At 42.3% G+C, this 23,597-nt stretch overlaps 1 protein-coding gene and 1 long non-coding RNA gene across 7 annotated transcripts in view; one reads left to right on the top strand and one right to left on the bottom strand.

Moving 5' to 3' along the window:
- togaram1 (TOG array regulator of axonemal microtubules 1) overlaps positions 1 to 23,597 on the top strand; it is a 172,834-nt gene that overhangs the window by 69,868 nt on the left and 79,369 nt on the right. The window lies entirely within an intron of this gene.
- Positions 7,230 to 23,597, bottom strand: part of LOC122553488 (uncharacterized) — a 114,126-nt gene continuing 97,758 nt past the window's right edge. For 2 of the 3 annotated variants that reach the window (XR_015757878.1, XR_015757877.1), the window contains one exon: positions 7,230 to 9,010. This is a non-coding gene — a long non-coding RNA (uncharacterized LOC122553488). Of the gene's footprint in view, positions 9,011 to 10,264; positions 10,420 to 23,597 lie in introns of all 3 variants that reach the window. The other variant, XR_015757879.1, reaches the window with a different exon arrangement.

Below are 23,597 nucleotides of genomic sequence, written 5' to 3' on the forward strand. Positions count from 1 at the left end.
GCAGAGTTGGGATAAGAGGTTCTTTTTCAGAATGGCAGCCGGTGACAAGCGGTGTCCCACAGGGTTCAGTGTTGGGGCCGCAGCTGTTCACGTTATATACTAATGATCTGGATGAAGGGACTGGGGGCATTCTAGCGAAGTTTGCCGATGATACGAAGATAGGTGGACAGGCAGGTAGTACTGACGAAGTGGGGAGGCTGCAGAAGGATCTAGACAGTTTGGGAGAGTGGTCCAGGAAATGGCTGATAAAACTCAATGTGAGCAAATGCGAGGTCTTGCACTTTGGAAAAAAGAATACAAGCATGGACTACTTTCTAAACAGTGAGAAAATTCATAAAGCCAAATTACAAAGGGATTTGGGAGTGCTAGTTGAGGATTCTCTAAAGTTAAACATGCAGGTTGAATCCGTGATTAAGAAAGCGAATGCAATGTTGTCATTTATCTCAAAAGGGTTGGAATAGAAAAGCAGCGATGTGCTACTGAGACTTTATAAAGCTCTGGTTAGGCCCCATTTGGAGTACTGTGTCCAGTTTTGGGCCCCACACCTCAGAAAGGACATACTGGCACTGGAACGTGTCCAGCGGAGATTCACACGGATGATCCCTGGAATGGTAGGTCTAACATACGAGGAACGGCTGAGGATCCTGGGATTGTACTCATTAGAGTTTAGAAGGTTAAGGGGAGATCTAATAGAAACTTACAAGATAATACATGGCTTGGAAAGGGTGGACGCTAAGAAATTGTTTCCATTAGGCGAGGAGACTAGGACCCGTGGGCACAGCCTTAGAATTAGAGGGGGTCAATTCAGAACAGAAATGCAGAGACATTTCTCCAGCCAGAGAGTGGTGGGCCTGTGGAATTCATTGCCGCAGAGTGCAGTGGAGGCCGGGACGCTAAATGTCTTCAAGGCAGAGATTGATAAATTCTTGATGTCACAAGGAATTAAGGGCTAAGGGGAGAATGCGGGTAAGTGGAGTTGAAATGCGCATCAGCCATGATTGAATGGCGGAGTGGACTCGATGGGCCGAATGGCCTTACTTCCACTCCTATGTCTTATGGTCTTATAACCTGGTGTTGTGTGATTTTTAACTTTGTTCACCCCAGTCCAACACCGGCATCTCCAAATCATGTTTGAGGTTCAGTTGCACTTCAGCCAGTAGGAGCTTTTGCATGGTCACATCATTAATCCCACTTGCCAAATGGTGTCTCAGTATATCATTAAGCGTTAAACCAAAGTCACACGCCTCTGCCAGTCATCTTTACCTCTTCAAAAATCCCGTCTTGGATTCCCCTGGTTCTCAAACAGCTGAGTAAAACTGATAGCATCTCAGAATTAGATTAATTAATATTCCTTAACTCTGTCAGCTCTTGAAAAGTTTTCGTATCTGGTGCCTCAGGAAACATTAGGCTTTTAATAACTGAAAAAGCTGAGCGTCCACAATCTCAGGAGAATTAAAAACTGAAAAACTGTGGATGCTGTAAATCAGAAACAAAAACAGTAGTTACTGGAAAGGTTCAGCACATCTGGCAGCATCTGTGAAGAGAAACCAAAGTTTCTCAGGTCTGGTGACCCTTCCTCAGAACTGATGGTAGCTAGGAAAATGTCAGTTTATGTGCAGGAGATAGGGTGGAAGGAGAGGTTAAGGAGTAAGTAGGGGTAGAGCCCAAAGAAAGAGAAGAATAGTTGGACATACAACAGAGTTGATAACGATCTGGCTGGGAGGATGAGTAGCTGTTAATGGTGACTAGGCAGAAGTGGGTACTGCAGATGCTGGAGATTAAAGTCAAGATTAGAGTAGTGCTGGAAAACCACAGCAGGTCAGGCAGCATCTGAGGAGCAGGAAAAATCAACATTTTGGGTAAAAGCCCTTCATCAGGAATGAGGCTGGGAGCCTCGGGGCTGGAGAGATAAGTGGGAGGTGGTGGGGCTGGGGGGAAGGTAGTTGAGAGTGCAATATGTGAATGGAGGTGGGGGTGAAGGTAATAGGTGGGAGAAGAGGGTGGAGCGGATAGGTGGGAAGGAAGATTGACTGGTGGGGCAGGTCATGAAGATGGTGCTGAGCTGGAAGGTTGGAACAGGGGTAAGGTGGGGGAGGAGAAATGAGGAAACTGGTGAAGTTCACTGATGCCATGGGGTTGAAGGTCCCGAGGCGGAAGATGATGAGGTGTTCTTCCTCAAGGCGTCAGGTGGTGAGAGAATGGTGATGGAGGGAGGCCCAGGATCTGCATATCCTCGGCAGAGTGGGAGGGGAGTGAAATGTTCGGCCATGGAGCAGTGGGTTGATTGGTGCAGGTGTACCAGAGATTTTTTTTTAGATTAGATTAGATTCTCTACAGTGTGGAAACAGGCCCTTCGGCCCAACAAGTCCACACTGCCCCTCCGAAGAGAAAACCACCCAGACCTATTCCCCTACCCTATATTTACCCCTGACCAATGCACCTAACTCAGTGGGCAATTTAGCATGACCAATTCACCTGACCTGCACATCTTTGGATTGTGGGAGGAAACCGGAGCACCCAGAAGAAATCCACGCAGACAAGGGGAGAATGTACAAACTCCACACAGATCGGCGGGAATCGAACCCAGGTTCCTGGTATTGTGAGGCAGCAGTGCTAACCATTGAGCTACCATGCCGCCCCTTTAAAGCAACGACCAGCCCAGACACGGCATGGCACTGCAAACCTCTCTGAAGGGCTCTGCGAGAAGGCGTCCGGTTTCCCCAAAGTAGAGGAGACTGCATCAGGGGAAAGGGATATAATTAATGACACGTGTAGAAGTGCAGGTAAAACTGTGATGAATGTAGAAGGCTCCTTTGGCGCCTTGGATGGAGTGAGGGGAGAGATGTGCGCGCAGGTTTTGCAATTCCTGCGATGGCAGGGGAAGGTTGGTTGTTGGGGTGTGGACTTGATCAAGTAGTTGTGGAGGGAACGGTCTTTGCGGAAAGCAAAAAGGGATGGGGAGGGAAATATCTTCCTGGTGGTGGGGTCCGTTTGGAGGTTGTGGAAATGTTAGCGGATGATATGATTTATGCAGAAGTTGATGGGGTGGATGGTGAGGACCGGAGGGTTCTGTCCTTGTTGGGGTTGGAGGGGTGGGGTTCGAGGACGGAGGTGCGGGACTTGGATGTTAATGGTGACTGTTAGTGGCTAACAATTGGTAGTGTGTAATGAGAGATTGTGTGATAACAAGGCCTGGTATGTGTGGTCTAGGATATAACATAGAACATAGAAAAATACAGCACAGTACAGGCCCTTTGGCCCTCGATGTTGCGCCGATCCAAGCCCACCTAACCTACACTAGCCCACTATCCTCCATATGCCTAACCAATGCCTGTTTAAATGCCCATAAAGAAGGAGAGTCCACCACTGCTACTGGCAGGGCATTCCATGAACTCACGACTCGCTGAGTAAAAAATCTACCCCTAACATCTGTTCTATACCTACCACCTCTTAATTTAAAGCTATGCCCCCTCATAATAGCTGACTCCATACGTGGAAAAAGGTTCTCATGGTCAACCCTATCTAAACCCCTAATCATCTTGTACACGTCTATCAAGTCACCCCTAAACCTTCTTTTCTCCAATGAAAACAGCCCCAAGTGCCTCAGCCTTTCCTCATACGATCTTCCTACCATACCAGGCAACATCCTGGTAAACCTCCTCTGCACCCGTTCCAGTGCCTCCACATCCTTCCTATAGTATGGCGACCAAAACTGCACACAATACTCCAGATGCGGCCGCACCAGAGTCTTATACAACTGCAACATGACCTCAGGACTCCGGAACTCAATTCCTCTACCAATAAAAGCCAGTATGCCATGTGCCTTCTTCACCGAAAAATGACAGTGGCGGGATCCGAACACACGCCCCTTTCGAGACTGGAACCGGGATCCAGCACCTTAGACCGCTCGGCCACACTATCAGGCACTATAGGGGAGTTCAGTCCCAAAAATTATCTTAGTGCCTGAAATAATACTGAGATTTCCCTATCAGGAGAACTACTCATTGATTTTCAACTGCTCCAATGTCATTTGCCCATAAAAAGTACATTCTTTCCACATATTGGGCCCTGTCTTCATCAGCAGGACCAAATGAATCAAGCTTCCCAAATAATGGCATGATGCCAGAAATGCTTACCCAAACTCAAAGATGACCATTGCAAGCGAACTTCTTCAGGAGGGTATTTATTTCTCTCATTGCCACTGAATTAACTCTGCAGATCTCCACTGGTCTGGCTTCCTCAGAGACAGCTCTCAGAGCCAATAGAACCTCTGATACTGCTGTTTATTTTTTTTAATCTTAACCCCCACACTACCGGCTAGGTGCGGTAGTGCTTATTTTATCCCCAGCACCCATGGTGTGTGTGTGCAGGTGTGAGACACAGTGAAAGACACAAAGTGCACGAATCTTTATTCAAATTCCACCACCAGGAAGACAGGAAAACACCCGGGTGGCCAGTGACAAACACTGCCCTTCGCATCAAAGGGCAGTGCTGTGTGATCAAAACAGTGAAGGGGAGGGTGATACTGCTGTTTATATCTGTCAGCCAGGGCTCCCTGATTGGACCAACTTAGCCCCCATCAGGGAATTCATATTCTGTGAGGTCCACTTGCCTGACCTTGTTACAATCACTATACCATGGATCAGCCTTAGCTCAGTAAAGATTAACTTAATCTTATTTGTCAGAGTTAAAAAGCAACAACACCAGGTTATAGTCCAACAGGTTTATTTGGATGCACTAGCTTTCAAAGTATTATTTGTCAAGTAATTATTTGCATTTTGGTTCCTTGAATATATAAAGTATAGCTTATAACATGCTTCAGGAAAACTAGGCTACTGATTGATGTACAAAAGGTAGGATATCATCATTAGTGGAAATTGATATTGGATTATTGCAATGTACTTTCTCTTAGTGCAAGCAATTGTATTACTGTTCTAATTATCTTCATATGATGGCTTAAGCATGTGATGAAATGATTGTCGAAGTAAATGTGGATCCTCAGGTTGGGTTATATTAGACAACGAGACCTGGATAGTTTCTAGGCTTGGGCTGACAAATGGCAGGTAACATTCACATCACATAGGTGCCAAGATAGATCCCTCCATCAAGAGAGAATTGAATCGTCTTGACTTGACATTCAACAGCAATATTATCATTGAATCCTATGCTATCAATATCCTGAGGGTTATCATTGATTAATAGAAATACTATGGCAACGAGAGGAAGTTAGAGGCTAGGACTACTGCAGTGAGTTCCTCATCTCTCCAAAGCCTGTCCACCATTAGTCACAAATCAGGAGTGTGATTAAATACTGTGCACTTGCGCCTGGATAAGTGTAGCTCCAACAAGACTCAAGAAGTGTAATTGGAACTCACAAATTCAACAAGCAGTAGCAGGAGTGTGTGCCATCTGGAAATGCAGTGCAGATATTCACCAGGGCTTCTTAGACAAACCTTCCAAATCCATGACTACTTTCATCTAAAAGTACAAGGGCAGCAGATATATGGGTGCACGACAACATCAAAGTTCTTCTCCAAACCACTCATCATTTTGACTTGGAAATATATTGCCGTTCCTTCACTGTTGCTAGATCAAAATTCTGGAACACCCTCCCTAACAGCATTATGGATGCACCCACATTAAAGAACAAAGAAAGTTTACAGCCCAGGAACAGGCCCTTCAGCCCTCCAAGCCTGAGCCGATCCAAATCTACTGTCTAAACCTGTCACCAAATTCCGAAGCATCTGTATCCCTCTGCTCCCCACCTACTCATCTTAAATGAATTTACTGTGCCTACCTCTACCACCTCTGCTGGCAACGCATTCCAGACGCCCACCACCCTCTGTGTGAAGTACTTGCTGTGTGTAGCCCCCCTTAAACTTTCCACCTCTCACCTTGCAAGCGTGACCTCTCGTTATTGAATCCTTCACCCTGGGAAAAAGCTTGTCTTTATCCACCCTATTTATACCCTTCATGATTTTGTAAACCTCAATCAGGTCCCCCCATAATCTCCTCTTTTCTAATGAAAACAAACCTAACCTACTCAACCTCTTTTCATAGCTAGCACCTTCCATACCAGGCAACATCCTCGTAAACCTTCTCTGCACCCTCTCCACAGCGTCCACATCCTTTTCGTAATGTGGCGACCAGAACTGTACACAGTATTCTAAATGCGGCCGAACCAATGTCCTGTACAATTTTAACATGACTTGCCAGCTCTTATACTCAATACCCTGTCCAATGAAGGCAAGCGTACTATATGCCTTTTTGACCACTCCATCCACCTGTGCAGCAACCTTCAGGGTACAATGGACCTGCACTCCCAGATCTCTCTGCCCATCAGCTTTTCCCAAGGCCCTTCCGTTCATTGTACAATTTGCTCTAGAATTAGTCTTGCCTAAATGCATCACCTCACATTTGTCTGGATTGAGAACCATCTGCCACTTTTCTGCCCAACTCTCCATTCTATCTATATCCTCCTGTATTCTTTGACAGTCCCTTATGCTTTCTGCTACTCCACCAATCTTTGTGTCATCTGCAAACTTGCTGATAATACCAACAATGCCCTCTTATGGATCATTTAAGTATATCACAGACAACAGTGGCCCCAGCACTGATCCCTGTGGAATACCACTGGTCACCTTTCTCCATTTCGAGAAACTCCCTTCAACTACTACTCTCCATCTCCTGTTCCTCAACCAGTTCTTTATCCACCTAGCTAGAACACCCTGTACACCATGTGACTTCACGTTCTCTATTAGTTTACCATGGGGAACCTTAAACACCTTACTAAAGTCCATGTATATGACATCAACAGCCCTTCCTTCATCTATCAACTTGGTCACTTCCTCAAAGAACTCTTTAAGTTGGTAAGGCACAATCTCCCCCGCACCAAACCATATTGCCTATCACTGATAAGCCCATTCTTTTCTAAATATAAATGGATCCTCTCTATCAGTACCCTGTCCAGCAACTTTCCCACCACCGACGTCAGGCTTACTGGTCTGTTGTTACCCGGTATATCCCTACTACCCTTCTTGTATGGGGGACAACATGAGTAACCTTCCAGTCCTCCGGCACCTCACCCGTATTTAAGGATGCCACAAAGCTATCTGTCAGGGCCCCAGCAATTTCCTCTCTCGCCTCCCTCAGCAACCTGGGATAGATCCCATCCAGTCCTGGGGATTTGATGTCAATGTGATCTAGACTAATCAAACTTCTATCTCTAATCTAACAAGATTCATCATGTTCCTCTCCTCAGTGAACACTGGTGCAAAGTAATCATTCAGAATCTCACCCATTCTCTCAGGTTCGACACACAGCCTTCCTTCATTATCCTTTAGTGGACTAATCCTTTCTCTAGTTACCCGCTTGCTTCTTATACAAGAATAAAATGCTTTGGGATTCTCCTTAATTCTGCTCGCTAAAGCTATTTCATGACCCCTTTTAGCCCACTTGATTCCTCGTTTAAGTCTTGAACTACTCTTCCAATATTCCTCAAGGGTCCGTTTCATTCTTAGCTGCCTAGACCTTATCTACGGTCCTCTTGGCTAGTCGTACAATTTCTCCTGTCATCCACGGTTCACGAATCCTGCCCTTCCTATCCTTTGCCTTCAAGAGACATGCCTATCCTGCACTATCTTTAACCTATCTTTGAAAGCCTCCCACATATCAAATTTGGATTTCACTTCAAATAGCTGTATCCAATCCACATTTCCGAGCACCTGCCTAAATTTCATATAATTGGCCTTGGTCCAGTTTAGTACGCTTCCCTTAGGACCACTCTCATCTTTATCTATGAGCATTCTGAAACTTACAGAATTGTGGTCACTGTTCCCAATGATAACCCCCACCGCAACTTCTACCACCTGGCTCGTTCCCCTGTACCAGGTCCAGTATGGCCCCTTCCCTCATTGGACTATTGACATACTGACAAATGTACAACTATGGTTCAAAGTGGCATTCTATCACCAGCATCTCAAGGGCAAAAATGGATGGGCAATAAATGCTAGCCAGTCAATGAAGTCCACACCCTCTGAATAAATTTTTTAAAAGTTTATATAATATGGAATCAGAAATTATTCTATATGCTCAAGGCGCAGATGCAGCAATTTGTGTGAAGTAGGTACACCCATCATGCTGTTAGGAAGTGTGTGGCAGGATTTTATTGTCGCAGTAGTGAAGGAACAGCGATAATAGTTCCATGTCTGGCATGTGGCTTAACAGGATGATTCCTGAAGAAGGACTTGTGCCCGAAACGTCGATTCTCCTGTTCCCTGGATGCTGCCTGACCTGCTGCGCTTTTCCAGCAACACATTTCCAGCATGTGGCTTAACAGGAAACCTGCAGCTGGTGGTGTTCCCACAATTTGCTGCTTTTGTCCTTCTAGGTTTAGAATGCATTGCCTTGTTGAAGGAGGTTTGGTGACTAAATGCACTGAATTTTAATTTGGTGGATAGGGTGTTGATCTTTGTCCTGAACAGTGTTGAACTTCTTGAGTAATGTTGCAGCTGCATTCAAGTAAGTGGATCATATTCCATCTCACCCTTGACATGTGCCTTGTAACTGCTGGATAAGCGTTCTGGGCCAGGAGGTGAGGTAATCGCTGCAAAGTTCCCACCTTCTGAATTGCGGTTAAGTAAATCAACCTTATGTAGGGTTGGCAGTGTAGGTGCTAAGGTGATCTACAGTTGTAACATGTGACAATTTGTAGATAACATTGTGCTCCCACCCTCTAACCTACTTTTGTAGTCACAATGGTAAACCCCAAGATGTTGAGTGTATTCAGCAATGGTAATGATGTTGAATTTTGAGGAGAGTTGTTCAGATTTCATTTGTTATTTTCATAGGTTCCGAGGCGAGCGATGGTAATGATCTTGAGAGGAGATGTTGAGATCTCTGTTGTTATTTTCCAAAGTTCCGAGGAGAGCTTCTGGTAGATAGCTTCATTATCCAAGAAGTCCTAATCAAAGTTGGCTTACTGATTCATGGTCAGTGACTGACCTCACTCCTGAAATAAAGAAACATGGTCATAATAAGCAGTCAGCAGTCATTGCAAACCCAAGATAGTGTTGTAGGGAAGCCACCATATGCCAGCATCTTCATTTATTTATCAGTTACTTTTTCTTAAACACAAGGTCAGGTATGATGTTGTTCACTGAAACCTGTGACATTCAGTTCCATTCACATCTTCACCTAGGCAGCTCATCCTAATCTACTGCAGCCCCTGTGGTTGAAGTGGTAATATATGCATCGTTTGTATGTCCAGCAAACTTTAATGTTGTGCCTTCCATCCCAGTTCCACCAGCCAAATCAGAACTATGGCTTACAACATCAGGCTACTGTGTGATGTGGTGCCACCATCTTTAAGTGACCACAAAGTAAAAACCAAAAGAACTGTGGATGCTGTAAATCAGAGACAAAAATAGAAATGGCTGGAAAAGCTTAGCAGGTCTGGCAGCATCTGTGGAGAGAAATCAGAGTTAACATTTCGGGTCAGTTCTGAGGAAGGAATGTTAACTCTGATTTCTCTCCACAAATGCTGCCAGACCTGCTGAGCTTTTCCAACAATTTCTATTTTTGTCTTGAAGTGACCACAATCCCGACTTCAACATGTTTCTTCATTATCATTATGAAGTAATATGTAACACTTTTTGAACCACTGTTAACCCGAATAGCTGCACCAATTTAAAGAGAAGATCTATCATTATCTGTGGATGGGTAAGACATACAATTATGTCAGTATTGCCTGCATATCAAGACCAAAGAAAGTTGCATTTTTTGACTTGCTACAGTATATATAGTTTTCTTACAAATGGCTAGTCCACAGCACAAGTAATGTTCAACATACAATAATAAATAATAACAAAATAAAGTTGAGCTGGGCAATATAAAAGTTAGTTAATATGATGGTCTTAAACTAATCAAAGAGGATTCAATTTTTTTAAATGCTGTCTGTAATATTAAACATTTTATTGTTCATTTCTGATAGATGAAAGCTGCTAGGTATGTAGAATAATGATCTGAGTTCCATATTTTAACACTGAGTGAAATCCTGGATAAAAGACAAAGATCAATTTGGTATAAACATTAAACTATATGCTGAGGAATACTTTTTTTGTTCATTAATTACTGAAAACTAATATGCAGGTGCAGCAAGCAGTTAGGAAGGCAAATGTTACATATGCCTTCATCACAAGATTTGTGTGCAAGAGTAAAGATGAGACCACACCTGGAGTATTGTGTGCAAGTTTGTTTCCCTTACCGAAGGAGGGATCTACTTGCAGAGTACAGCGGAGGTTCACCAGACTTGATTCCTGGGATGGTGTGAGTTTCCTAGGTATACGATTGAGGATATTGGACCTATCTTCTCTTGAGTTTAGAAGAATCAGGAGTGACCACTTTGAAACTTTTGAAATTCTTAAAGGGTGAGAAACGTGGAAACGCAATTATTAGCATATTCAAGAAAAAGATTGATAAATTTCGAGACACTAACTACAGTAAAGGATATTGAATAGCATTGGAAAAAGATGTTAACAGAGATATTGACCATGACCTAGGTTGGTGCATCAGGCTTAAGTGGCTGAATAATCTACTCATGCTGTTATGCTTGTACCCTAAATTTTTTGCAGCCTTAACAAATTAGCTGTATTAAGTAAATAGGCAGAGTTACTTGTAGCACAAAACTTTAGAATAATTGAATAAATTCCAAATGTATTTTTCTGATTTTGATTTATATAATGGAAGCAGTAAATTTTAAAGCTCTGCAACAGTTAGACCTGGCTTGTTATGGAAACGTTTTGTTTGATTAAGGGACCTGTGATTGTTGCTACAGAAACCTTTTTACTACTGACTCAGTTTATATGAGAAAGACCAATTAAGCAGAATTTTCAGTGCTTCATTAGTTCCTTGTTATAGTACCACCATTATGCACCAAGCCTTTTTTTCCTTCCCCTGTTGTGCTTAACCAAGAGCCAATATGACACTATTACACAATAATAATTTTGAAATACTTTTTCTTTTATATTCTGAGGGTGTTCTGCAAGAGGTATTTCTACAAATGAACCACAAACATGCCACAGTTAATTTTTATTTTTCATGAAACTGGTTTATCTGAAAATAACTTTCAGTCTTGCATATAATTTAATCTTTTGTGTATGTACTTTTCACCATTATAGTGGTGAAAGTGCTTATGTATTGTTTAAGCTGTAACTAATATTCAGAGAATCTATAGAGTTTTGGAAAGTCAGAAGGTTAATGTGATGATACCATAAATCATATGAATAAAAATGAGGCCTCCTAAGATGTTCTACACTCCTGGAGATTAAATGCAATACAGTTTACTGTAATACGGCCAGTTCTCACTTTAATAAGCTTCAAGCTTACTTTTAGGGACCCAGGGAAATAGTGAGAAAAGCGATCAATCTGAGACTGGTAAAGTTAGGAAAAGGAACGAGTCAAACAGACAGGGTAGAAGGAACAAAGCAGAGAACAAGGTAGGAATGATAAATTAAACTGCATTTATTTCAATGCAAGATGCCTAACAGGGAAGGCAGATGAATTCAGGCATGGTTAGAAACATGGGACTGGGATACATATCAATTATAGAGATGTAGCTCAGGAATGAACAGGACTCGCAGCTTAGTGTTCCAGGATACAAACGTGCTCGGAAGGATGGAAAGGGGGGGGGCAAGAGAGGAGGGGGAGTGGCGTTTTTTATAAGGGATAGTATTACTGCTGTACTTAGGGATGATATTCCTGGGAATGCACCTGGGAAGTTATTTGGGTGGAACTGAGGAATAAGAAAGGGATGATCACCTTATTGGGATTATATTATAGACTTCCAAATAGTCAGAGGGAAATCAAGAAACAAATTTGTAAGGATATTTCAGTTATCTGTAAGAATAATAGGGTAGTTATGGTAGGGGATTTTAATTTCCCAAATATAGACTGGGACTGCCATAGTATTAAGGGTTTAGATGGAGAGGAGTTTATTCAGTGCGTACTAGAAGATTTTCTGGTTCAGTATGTAGCTGTACCTCCAAGAGAAGATGCAAACCTTGACCTCCTCTTAGGAAATAAGGCAGGGCAGGTGACTGAAGTATCAGTGGGGGAGCACGTTGGGGCCAGTGACCATAATTCTAGTAGTTTTAAAATAGTGATGGAAAAGGATAGACTGGATCTAAAAGTTGAAATTCTAAATTGGAGGAAGGCCAATTTTGACAGTATTAGGCAATAACATTCAAAAGTTGATTGGGGGCAGATGTTCACAGGTAAAGGGATGGCTGGAAAATGGGAAGCCTTCAGAAATGAGATAATGAGAGTCCAGAGAAAGTATATTCCTGTGAGGGTGAAAGGAAAGGGTAGTAGGTGTATGGAATGTTGGATGACAAGAGAAATTGAGGGTTTGGTTAAGAAAAAGAAGGAAGCAGGCATAGACAGCAGAGATCGAGTGAATCCTTAGAAGAGTATAAAGGCAGTAAAAGTATACTTCAGAGGGAAATCAGGAGGGCAAAAAGGGGATATGAGATAGTTTTGGCAAATATGGTTAAAAAGAAACCAAAGGGATTGTATAAATACATTAAGGACAAGAGTGTAACTCCAGATAGAATAGGGCCCCATAAAGATCAACAAGCCAGCCTATGTGTGGAGCCGCAGGAGATGGAGATACTAAATGAGTATTTTGCATCGTGTTTACTGTGGAGAAGGACATGGAAGATATAGAATGTGTTGAAATAGGTGATGACTCCTTGAAAAATGTCCATATTACAGAGGAGGAGGTGCTGGATGTCTTAAAATACATAAAGGTAGATAAATCTCTGGGACCTGATCAGGTTTACCCTAAAATTCTGTGGGACGCAAGGGAAGTGATTGCTGGGCCCCTTGCTGAGATATTTGTATCATTGAAAGTCACAGGTGAGGTGCCTGAAGACTGGAGATTGGCTAATGTGGTACCACTATTTAAGAAAGGTGGTGAAGACAAACCAGGGAACTATAGACCAATGAGCCTGATATCAGTGGTGGACAAGTTGTTGGAGGGAATCCTGAGCGACAAGGTTTACATATATCTGGAAAGGCAAGGACTGATTAGAAATAGTCAACATGGCTTTGTGCATGTAAAATCATGTCTCACAAACTTGATCAAATCTTTTGAAGAAGTAACAAAGAGGATTGATGAGGGCAGAGCGGTAGATGTGATCTATATGGACTTCAGTAAGGTGTTCAATAAGGTTCCTCATGGTAGGCTGGTTAGCAAGGTTAGATCTCATGAAATACAGGGAGAACTAGCCATTTTGACACAGAACTGGCTCAAAGGTAGAAGGCAGAGGGTGGTGGTGGAGAGTTGCTTTTTCAGGGAGACCTGTGACCATTAGTGTGCCACAAGGTTCGGTGCTGGGTCCATTGCATTTTATCATTTATATAAATGATTTAGATGTGAACATAGGAGGTAAAATTACTAGGTTTGCAGATTACATCAAAATTGGAGATGTAGTGGACAGCAAAGAAGGTTATTGTGGGCGGCACGGTGGCACAGTGGTTAGCACTGCTGCTTCACAGCGCCTGAGACCCGGGTTCAATTCCCGCCTCAGGCGACTGACTGTGTGGAGTTTGCACATTCTCCCCGTGTCTGCGTGGGTTTCCTCCGGGTGCTCCGGTTTCCTCCCACAGTCCAAAAATGTTCAGGTTAGGTGAATTGGCCATGCTAAATTGCCTATAGTGTTAGGTGAAGGGGTAAAGATAGGGGAATGGGTCTGGGTGGGTTGCACTTCGATGGGTCGGTGTGGACTTGTTGGGCCGAAGGACCTGTTTCCACACTGTAAGTAATCTAATCTAATAGTACAATGAAATCTTGACCATATGGGCCAATGTGCTGAGGAGTGGCAAATAGTGTTTAATTGAGATAAATATGTGAGATAAATTTTGGAAAGGCAAATCTTAGCAGGACTTATATACTTAATGGTAAGGTCCTAGGGAGTGTTGCTGAACAAAGAGACCTTGAAGTGCATGTTCATGGCTTCTTGAAAGTCGCAGGTAGATAGGATAGTAAAGAAGGTGTTTCATTTCTTTCCTTTATTGGTCAGAACATTGAGTGTAGGAGTTGGGAGGTCATGTTGCGCTGTACAGGACATTGGTTAGGCCACTGTTAGAATATTGCATGCATTTCTGTTCTTCTTTCTATTGAAAAGTTGTTGTGAAACTTGAAAGGGTTCAGAAAAGATTTACAAGGATATTGCCAGGGTTGGAGGATTGAGCTACAGGAAGAGGCAGAATAGGCTAGGTCTGTTTTCCCTGGCGTGCCGGAGGCTGAGTGGTGACCTTATAGAGGTTTATAAAATCATGAGGGGCATGGATAATATAAATAGAAAAGGTCTTTTCCCTCGGGTAGGGGAGTCCAGAACTAGAGGGCATAGGTTAAGGGTGAGAGGGGAAACATTTAGAAGGGACCTAAGGGGCAACTTTTCACACAGAGGGTGGTGCCAATATAATGAGCTGCTAGAGGAAATGGTGGACGCTGGTACAATTACAACATTTAAAAGGCACTTGGATGAGTATATGAATAGGAAGGGTCTGGAGCAATATGGGCCAAGTGCTGGCAAATGGGAGTGGATTAGGTTGGAATATCTGGTCGGCACGGATGAGTTGAACTGAAGGGTCTGTTTCAGTGCTGTACATCTGTCTGACTCAATGACTCTAGTTATCAAGAACTCGTTACCAAATTTCTTTTTTTCTATCTTGTCATATATCAGAAGGGTTTATTCTAATGCAAACACTTTTATTATTCAATCACAGAATGAGGGCGTTTCTGGCAAGGTCAGCAATTATTGTCCATCCCTAATTGCCCAGAGAGCAATTAAAGTCAACCGCATTGCAGTGGATCTGGAGAGACATGTATGCCAGACCAGGGAAGGATAGCAGTTTCCACCCCTGAAGCACATCAGTGAACCATCTGGAGTCAGATGAACAATTGATTCATGGTCATCATTAGACTCTTAATTCCAGATTTTTATTGAATTCAAATTGCAGCATGTACTGTGGCAAAATTCAAACCTGAGTCCCTAGAACATTTCTGAGGTCTCTGGATTATCAGTCCATCAATAATACCGCAAGGCCATTGCATCCCTAATTTTCCAGGTTTAAAAGCTATAACCTTTCAAAATATTGTTTTGAGTTATTTAAAAAGTAGTGAAGTTAAAGCTAACAATAGCACGGTGGCTCAGTGGTTAGCACTGCAGCCTCACAGCACCAGGGTCCCAGGTTCGATTAAGCCTCGGGCGACTGTCTGTGTGGAGTTTGCACATTCTCCCTGTGTCTGTGTGGGTTTCCTTGCATAGTCCAAAAGTGTGCAGGTTAGGTGAATTGGCCATGCTAAATTGCCCATAGTGCTAGGTGCATTAGTCAGAGAGAAATGGGTCTGGGTGGGTTACTCGTCAGAGGGTCAGTGTGGACTTGTTGGGCCAAAGGGCCTGTTTCCACACTGTAGGGAATCTAATCTAATCTAAAAAAACACCTAACCTTTCAATTTTACACCATAATTCAAGAATACTTTACTATTGTTCTTTGAAATATTATTAAATTGGTGTAAGCAACAGTAATTCAACTGAATTTTTTTACCAGCACTTATTCATTATTCTTAAAAGAATTGCAGGAACATTTTAAGAGCCTTAAGCTTCATTACTGTGGTTTTTGTTGTCATCAGAATGCACTTTATTGTTTTGCTCTTTCAAAACCATGTGTATATTCTTTATATTTACAGTGATATCACATTGAATCAAATTTGAAAAATCCATAATTCTGGTTGTATCAAATTTGTCAGTATTTCCTGCTGGCAGAATAGCCAATTCAATTGAATGACACCCATGATACCCCAAAGTTATGGGCTCGTAACTCTGTGTTAAACAAAATCATGCCAGCCTGGCATATGGCTGCACAAACTAATAAAGTGGAATTAGACCACACAAAGGACAAGATCGTAGAGGTCTGGACAAGCCCCCATTTGACTTCAAGATTTTCCTGTGACAATAAAATAAAACAAAGAACTGCATATGTTGGAGATCTGAAATAAAAACTGAAATTGCTGGAGAAATTTAGCATGTTCTGATGAACAGTTTCCAGACTCGAAAGATTAGCTCTGCTTTCTTCCCACAAATGAGCATGGAACATTACAGTGCAGTACAGACCCTTCTGCCCTCGATGTTGCGCCGCTCTGTGAAACCAGTCTGAAGCCCATCTAATCTACACTATACCATTCTCATCCATATGCCTATCCAATGACCATTTAAATGCCTGTAAAGTTGGCAAGTCTACAACTGATGCAGGCAGTGCATTCCACGCCCCTACTACTCTCTGAGTAAAGAACCTACCTCTGACATCTCTCCTATATCTATCACCCCTCAATTTGAAGCTATGTCCCCTTGTGCTAGCTATCACCATCTGAGGAAAAAGGCCCTCACTGTCCACCTGATATAACCCTCTGATTATCTTGTAAGTCTCAATTGAGTCACCTTTCAATCTTCCTTTCTCTAAAGAAAACAGCCTCAAGTCCCTCAATCTGTCCTCGTAAGACTTTCCCTCCATACCAGGCAACATGCTAGTAAATATATTGGTACCTCTCTGGTTCAGCTGAAGACCATCCTGTTTGTAGAGGTCCCACCTACTGCAGAGGGAGCCCCAATTATCCAGGAATCCAAAATCTTCCCTCCTGCACCATCCCTGTAGCCACGTGTTCAACTCCTCTCTCTCCCAATTCCTCGCCTCACTATCACATGGCACGGTTACAAACCAGAGGTAACAACTCTGTTTCTCCTGGCTGTAAGCTTCTGTTGGAGAATTGAGCCCAATTAATTAGAGATCATAAACACATAGATAGGACTGAGAACTGACTGAGGATTTATTTAACTAACAGTGGTATCGCGGTAGAGACTTGACTCCCACTGAAACAGTCACTGACAGGCTGTTCAGAAGGAACCACAGCTTCTTCCCCGAACAGAGAATACAGTGGAGATTTATACCCTTACAACACTGATGTGTGAGTTATGAGACAACGGTGTGAGTTGTACAACAAAGAGAAATAAAGATCATTTATTAAAAAGATTCGTGTCCAGTGTCTGACAATGAGTTTCTTAATTGACTCGGGAGATTCTGATCCTTGGCTGGAGTAGATGTTAGTGGGTTTCATCCTGGTGTCATTGTGTTTGTATTGTTGAGGGGACAGGTGAAGTACCCTTGGTGAGTCCTTGTCTGGGCACTCTTTGTAAAGGCTTGACTCCTAGTGAGAGCAGCTGTGCCCTAAGGACATCAGGTGCTGGGCTATTGTGGAGTGCGAGGCTAATCAGTTAATCTGAAGAAGTATGTTCTATTGGTCTGGGGCTGGATGAATCATGTCCTAAGGTATGTGTGTTGTCTGGGCGGCTGGTTTGGCCAATTTGAGGCATTGTGGGTAGGCTTAGTGGCTAAGTGCAGATATTTTGTGTTATCTGTTTTGTGGCCATGTCATAGTGAGGCCGGGACCCGTATTTTCTCCCACAGCTTCAATCCTCGCTCCCTGAATTTCTCCCTTAAATCCCCATCTCTTTTCCTACCTATGTCATTGCTGCCTATGTTAATGACAGCGTGGGGCTACTTCCCCCTCCCCCACAAAGATCCCGAAAACACGATCAGAGACATGTTGAACCCTGGCGCCTGGGAGGCAACACACCAACCATGAGTCTCTCTCGTTCCCACAAAACGTCATGTCTGTCCCCATAACTATGGAGTCCCCAATGATTAATGCTCTGCTTCTCTTCCCCCTTCCCTTCTAAGCAACAGGGATAGACTCTGAGTCAGATACCTGTGCCCCATTGCTTACCCCTGGTAAGTACTCCCACCCAAACAGTATCCAAAACAGTATACTTGTTGTTGAGGGGAACGGTCACAGAAGATCTCTGCATTGCCTGCTGGTTCCCTTTCCATCCGCTGACAGTAACACATCCACCTTCTTGTAGCTGAGGTGTGACTACCTCCCTGTAACTCCTCACAATAACCCCCTCTGCCTCACGAATGATCTGAAGTTCATCCAGCTCCAGCTCCAGTTCCCTAATGCAGTTATCGACGAGCTGAAGTTGGGTGCATTTCCCACAGATGCAGTCAGCAGGGACACTGCTGGTGACCCTTACCTCCCCCATTCTGCAGGAGGAGCATTCAACTGCCCTAACCTCCATTGCCACTATTCTAAATTCCCTACGAGTCTACTGAAAACTAAAAGAGATGCTGGCAAACCTGCTGAGATTTTCCAGTAACTTCTGGTTTTTGTTTACCTCTGATGGGGTGATCAAGTCCTGCAAATTGGCTAAACTTCTGAGAAAGCTACAAGTGTTATCGATTGAAGAGAAAGGAACACAAAGCAAAACGTAGATATTACTCGGAAGGGATTCATTCCACCGTAGAATCTGTCTACTATTTTGAGGCATAAGGTGAACATTCTTGAGCACTTCAACGGGGACAGGCATTCTCTTCAAGAAGGAGGAGGATGAGAACAGTTGCTTATCACAACATTGAAAAAGCTCAACTAAAGTGTTTCAAGGCAGTTCAAACAGTAAATGCTCTCATCTCTGGGCCATAAGGTGTTCATCTGCAGCAAGAGATGACTGGACCAGTTCAAGATTCATCGTGGCCTTGTCCTTTGCACAGTAAGCACTGAAGGTGGAGAAATTATGGCAACAGGACAGATGATTATCTACAAAATGGTGTAACCTACATCCTGAATAGGGATGCTCTAAGAGACTTTTTTTAAACATTGATTAAACGGAACTCTTTCGATCACATTGTCCTTTCATTTTTAAAAATCAAATGTGTAAAAAAGCGAAGTGTGGAAGTTGTTACTGATCTGGTCTGTGTCAGTGTGGATAGAACCTAAAAAACTGCTGCTTCTTGAGGTAAGAATGTCTAAGAAAACATGTTTCTTTTGTAAATGTCAGAATTCTACCCATGCAATATGAGGTCAACAAAGCTGCTTGAATGACCTAAGCATTTTTGAGGCATGGATCAGGAAAGCAGGCAAACAGCATCAAAGGAAGAAAAGGATGATTAGTATCATTATCTACAACAGCCACACATGCTCCAACTTTACTAGCCTAGAGCATCATGTTGATGTTCTTGCTTCCCATCATCCATGGCCAAGTGCAATCCCATGGAGTTGGGGTGAATAGGAGCCTGAAAACCCTTTGTCAGTAGCTTTACTTCATAGGTTATTGAGTCTGTAAATAAGAAGCAGGACAGCCCAATTGTTCTAGAGGCCAAATTTGTGGTGAAGGAAGCATGGAAGGTGCCGATGGAAGTTACAATCACCAACTGCTTCCACTATGCTATGTTGAAATAATCTATTACCATACAAGACACAAAGAACAAGAAGGATCAGAGTGAGGCAAGCCAACGTGGTGATGAGGCTTTCTTTCCTCACTTACAAGAGATCGTCATAGAAATTCAAGTGCAGATAACCATGAAAACATACACCATGGTAGATGACATGCATGCAGCACAATAGTTGGCAGCTGAGGCAATCATAATGTCTAAAACCAAGGAGCTTGAGGAAGCTGATGACTCTGAAGAGTACAATAAATGCCTGCCCACTCAACCACCTGTTTGTTTAACTGAAGCCATAATGGCCACAGACTTCCTCTGACATTTTGTGTTGCTACATGAAAACATGAAAAACACATTTGATTGCATTGATAGTATGGAAAACTATATTGCATTTGTCCAAAGGCAGGACGTGACACACTGCTAAGTTTTTCCAGAGCTAACTCCCACACTTTTTGATACCTTTTACTGTATGAGATCAAGTCACTATAACATACGAACAAATTGAAAATAAATACATTTTTAAAATACTCACTGTTTTACTGTGTTTCAATTTTAATTTTCTGATGTAGAACATTTGAATAGACAAATCAGGTCATATAGGGGCCTACGGGGATATCTAAAGTGCTACTTAATGGGATTTTGTGGGACGGCACCCTATAATTTAACTCAGCATGTTTTCACTGCAATTATACATGACCAATTTAAACAGAATGTCACATGTTTTTAACACGAAGTACTTCAAAGTGCATAACAAATTATAATTAACTGTCATGCAAGACTGGAAAGTTAATCTCATGAAAAAAATACTCTATGTATTGAATAAAAGTTATGTACACTTTGTAATTTGGTTCTTTTGTAGAAATTAATTCTATGCTCTACTGCTTACTGATTAATTTCAGGAAGCAACAGAATACCTTGTCTGTTATAATTCGTGTTTAAATTATTGTTTTAGATCTATAATCATTTTGAATTTGAGTTGGAAATAGTAATTACACAAAGTTTAAAATATACTGGTAGTTCTTCTATAACGTGCAGGTTGTGTTTTTGAGCATGCAGGTTGTGTTTTTAAGCAATCCCCCCCCCCATCACCACCATTCTAGAAAAATCGTGCTTTAGAAACAGTGCTTAAAGTGTTGACGATGTAATTGCGTTGCAGCTAACATATGTTTTAAAAGTTCACACCTTAGAAACAGTGTCTCCAATTCGTCAATTGCGTTACAGCGAATTTGCATTAATGAAACGTGCGTCATAGAACACAGAACAATACAGCACAGAACAGGCCTTTCGGCCCTCAATGTTGTGCTGACCTGTGAACTAATCTAAGCCCATCCTCCTACACTATCCCATCATCATCCATGTGCTTATCTAAGGATTGTTTAAATCTCCCTAATGTGGCTGAGTTAATTACATTGGCAGGCAGGGCATTCCACAGCCTTATCACTCTCTGAGTAAAGAACCTGCCTCTGACATCTGTCTTAAATCTATCACCCCTCAATTTGTAGCTATGCCCCCACGTACAAGCTGATGTCACCATCCTCAGGAAAAGAATTTCACTGTCTACCCTATCTAATCCTCGTATGTTTCTGTAAAATCCCCTCTTAACCTTCTTCTTTCCAATGAGAACAGACCCAAGTGTCTCAGCCTTTCCTCATAAGATCTTCCCTCCAGACCAGGCAACATCCTGGTAGATCTCCTCTGCACCTTTTCCAATGCTTCCACATCCTTCCTGTAATAGGGCGACCAGAACTGTACAAGTGCGGCTGCACTAACATGTTGTGTAGTTGCAACATGACATTACGTCTCCTGAACTCAATCCCTCTACCAATATAGCAGAACGACCTGTATACTCTAAGCTGTACTGATTTCTAACCACTGTGCTTTGTACTTGCTGAGCCAAAGTAGCTGTCTCTTTCCTTTAGTTCTGGGCCTGTATCAAGTAATGAGTCAGTTTACAAACCAGAGGTCTGTTTAGTAGTAAATGTCACTGTCTTTATTTTTAAAGTAGTCTTTTCAAATAATTGATTTTGAGGATTTGAATTTTCAATGTTCAATTACAGTAGTCTGTAGAACAGTATATGCTTTTATGTGGTATGCTTGTTCTTTTTGTGACATTTGTAAAAGAAAAGAAGAACTTGTACCTAATGACATCTTTCATACACTTGCCATCTTAAAGTGCTTTACAGCAAACTGAGTACTTTTTTGAAATGTTTTGAATATGATAGTTACATATGAAAGAAGTGAAACTATCATGGTCATTCTAACAGATGAGAGACTCAACAAACAATCAAGGTATTTTTCAATGTATAATTTCAGTTACATCACACTGTAAACTTTTGCTATAAATTCTGTGTCTTACAATTGTGTCCTCCACAACCACCTGATGAAGGAGCGGCGCTCTGAAAGCTAGTGTTTCCAATTAAACCTGTTGGACTATAACCCTGGTGTTGTGTGATTTTTTTAACTCTGTACACCCCAGTCCAACACTGCCATCTCCAAATCATGACTACCTTTAACAGTACAGCACTTCTTCAGTCTGCACTCTACTGTTAGCATTGACTTTATTGCTGAAGCCCAGGAACCTGTGACTCAGGTGGCAGTGCTACCACTGAGCCATGCATAACACAATATTATGGATTTTTTAACCACATACTTAAGTTCAGCAACAATTACTGAAGAAACAAAGAAGGCCTGACAGCATTAGTGGAGAAGAAAGCAGAGTTAATGTTTTGAGTTCAGTGAGCCTTCTTCAGTTCTATATCATCTTCACCATTTGCCATCCTGCCTATCTTTGTGTCATCTACAAACTTGGCTATTGTACATTCACTTTCCATATCCAAGTCATTTATATATCATGTAAATAATTGTGGCCGCAGCATTAATCTCTGTGGCACACCACTAGTACAAATTTCCATCTGAAAAATGTGTTTATTATTTATTCAGCCATGGGATGTGGGCATTGTTCGCTGGGCCAGTATTTATTATCCATCCCTAGTTGCCCTTGAGAAGGTGGTGAGCTGCCTTCTTGAACTACTGCAGTCCACATTGCTGTAGGTAGACCCACAATGCTGTTAGAGAACATGTTCCAGGATTTTGATCCAGTGATGCTGAAGAATGGCAATATATTTCCAAGTCAGGATGGTGAGTGACTTGGAGGGAAACTTGCAGGTGATGGTTTTGCCAGGTATCCACCACCCTTGTCCTTCTAGAAAGTCATGGTCATGGCTTTGGAAGTTCTGTCCAAAGTGTCTGCTTCAGGGTCTTGATAGATTAAATGCTGAGAGGATGTTTCCCTTCATGGGGGAGTCTAGGACCAAAGGGCATAGTTTCATAATAAAGGGTAACAGATTAAGACTGAATTGTGAATCTTTGGAGCCTCCTTACCACAGAGAGCTGAGAGGGCAGTGTCCTTATGTATATTTAAGGTTGCCATAGATTCTTGATCAGTAGGGGAATCAAGCATTATGGGAAAGGCAGGAAAGTAGATGTGAGGATTATCAGATCAGCCATGATCTCATTGAATAGCAGAGCAGTCTTGAAGGATCAAATGGCCTTCTCCTGTCCTTATTTTTTATGATCTTCAGTGTCTGCAATTCTTTGTTTTATTTTTGTTTTACTTAAGTGGAACATCCAGTTTCAATGCAATTCCTAGGAGAGTGAATTGCTGTTAATGGACACTGTTAGTGGCTAACAATAGGTAGTGTGTAATGGCATATCATGTGATAACAAGGCCTGGTGTGTGGGGTTGGGGGCTAGGATGTGAGAGAGTTTAGTCCCTAAAATTATTGAACTCGATATTGAGTCCAGAGGGCTTAAAGTCCCCAAGCAGAAAATGAGGTGTTGTTCTTCCAGCTTACATAGAGCTTCGCTGGAACACTGCAGTAAACTTGAGACAGGGATGTTGGCCAGGGAACAGGGTGGTGTGTTAAAGAGTGTTAAACTGGAAATAATTGGAAACTTAATATCAAGTTCAAATATTTTAGGGCCTGAACTCCATGTAGTGAGATGTTTTTTCTTATAGTGACTGGTACAAAATAACAAGTTAGGAGAATGTGAACTGTAAAGTTTTACTCTTATGTGGAACAGTAGTTGTCAGTTGTGGTTTGGTTCACATTGTCATGTATCACTTTTCAAGGTGGTTGCAAGAAATTAACACTGCGTCACTGCACTTTGCCTTTATACAACATCTTAAAACTCTGCATCAATTACATCCCCCCTCCCACTGTCAAAAGATGAAAAGGGCTTTCAAATTTTATAGATTG

Source organism: Chiloscyllium plagiosum, unplaced genomic scaffold (genome assembly GCF_037043375.1).
Source record: "Chiloscyllium plagiosum isolate Xiang-an unplaced genomic scaffold, Cpla_swu_hap1 HiC_scaffold_8, whole genome shotgun sequence".
NCBI classification, from domain to species: Eukaryota; Metazoa; Chordata; class Chondrichthyes; order Orectolobiformes; family Hemiscylliidae; genus Chiloscyllium; species Chiloscyllium plagiosum.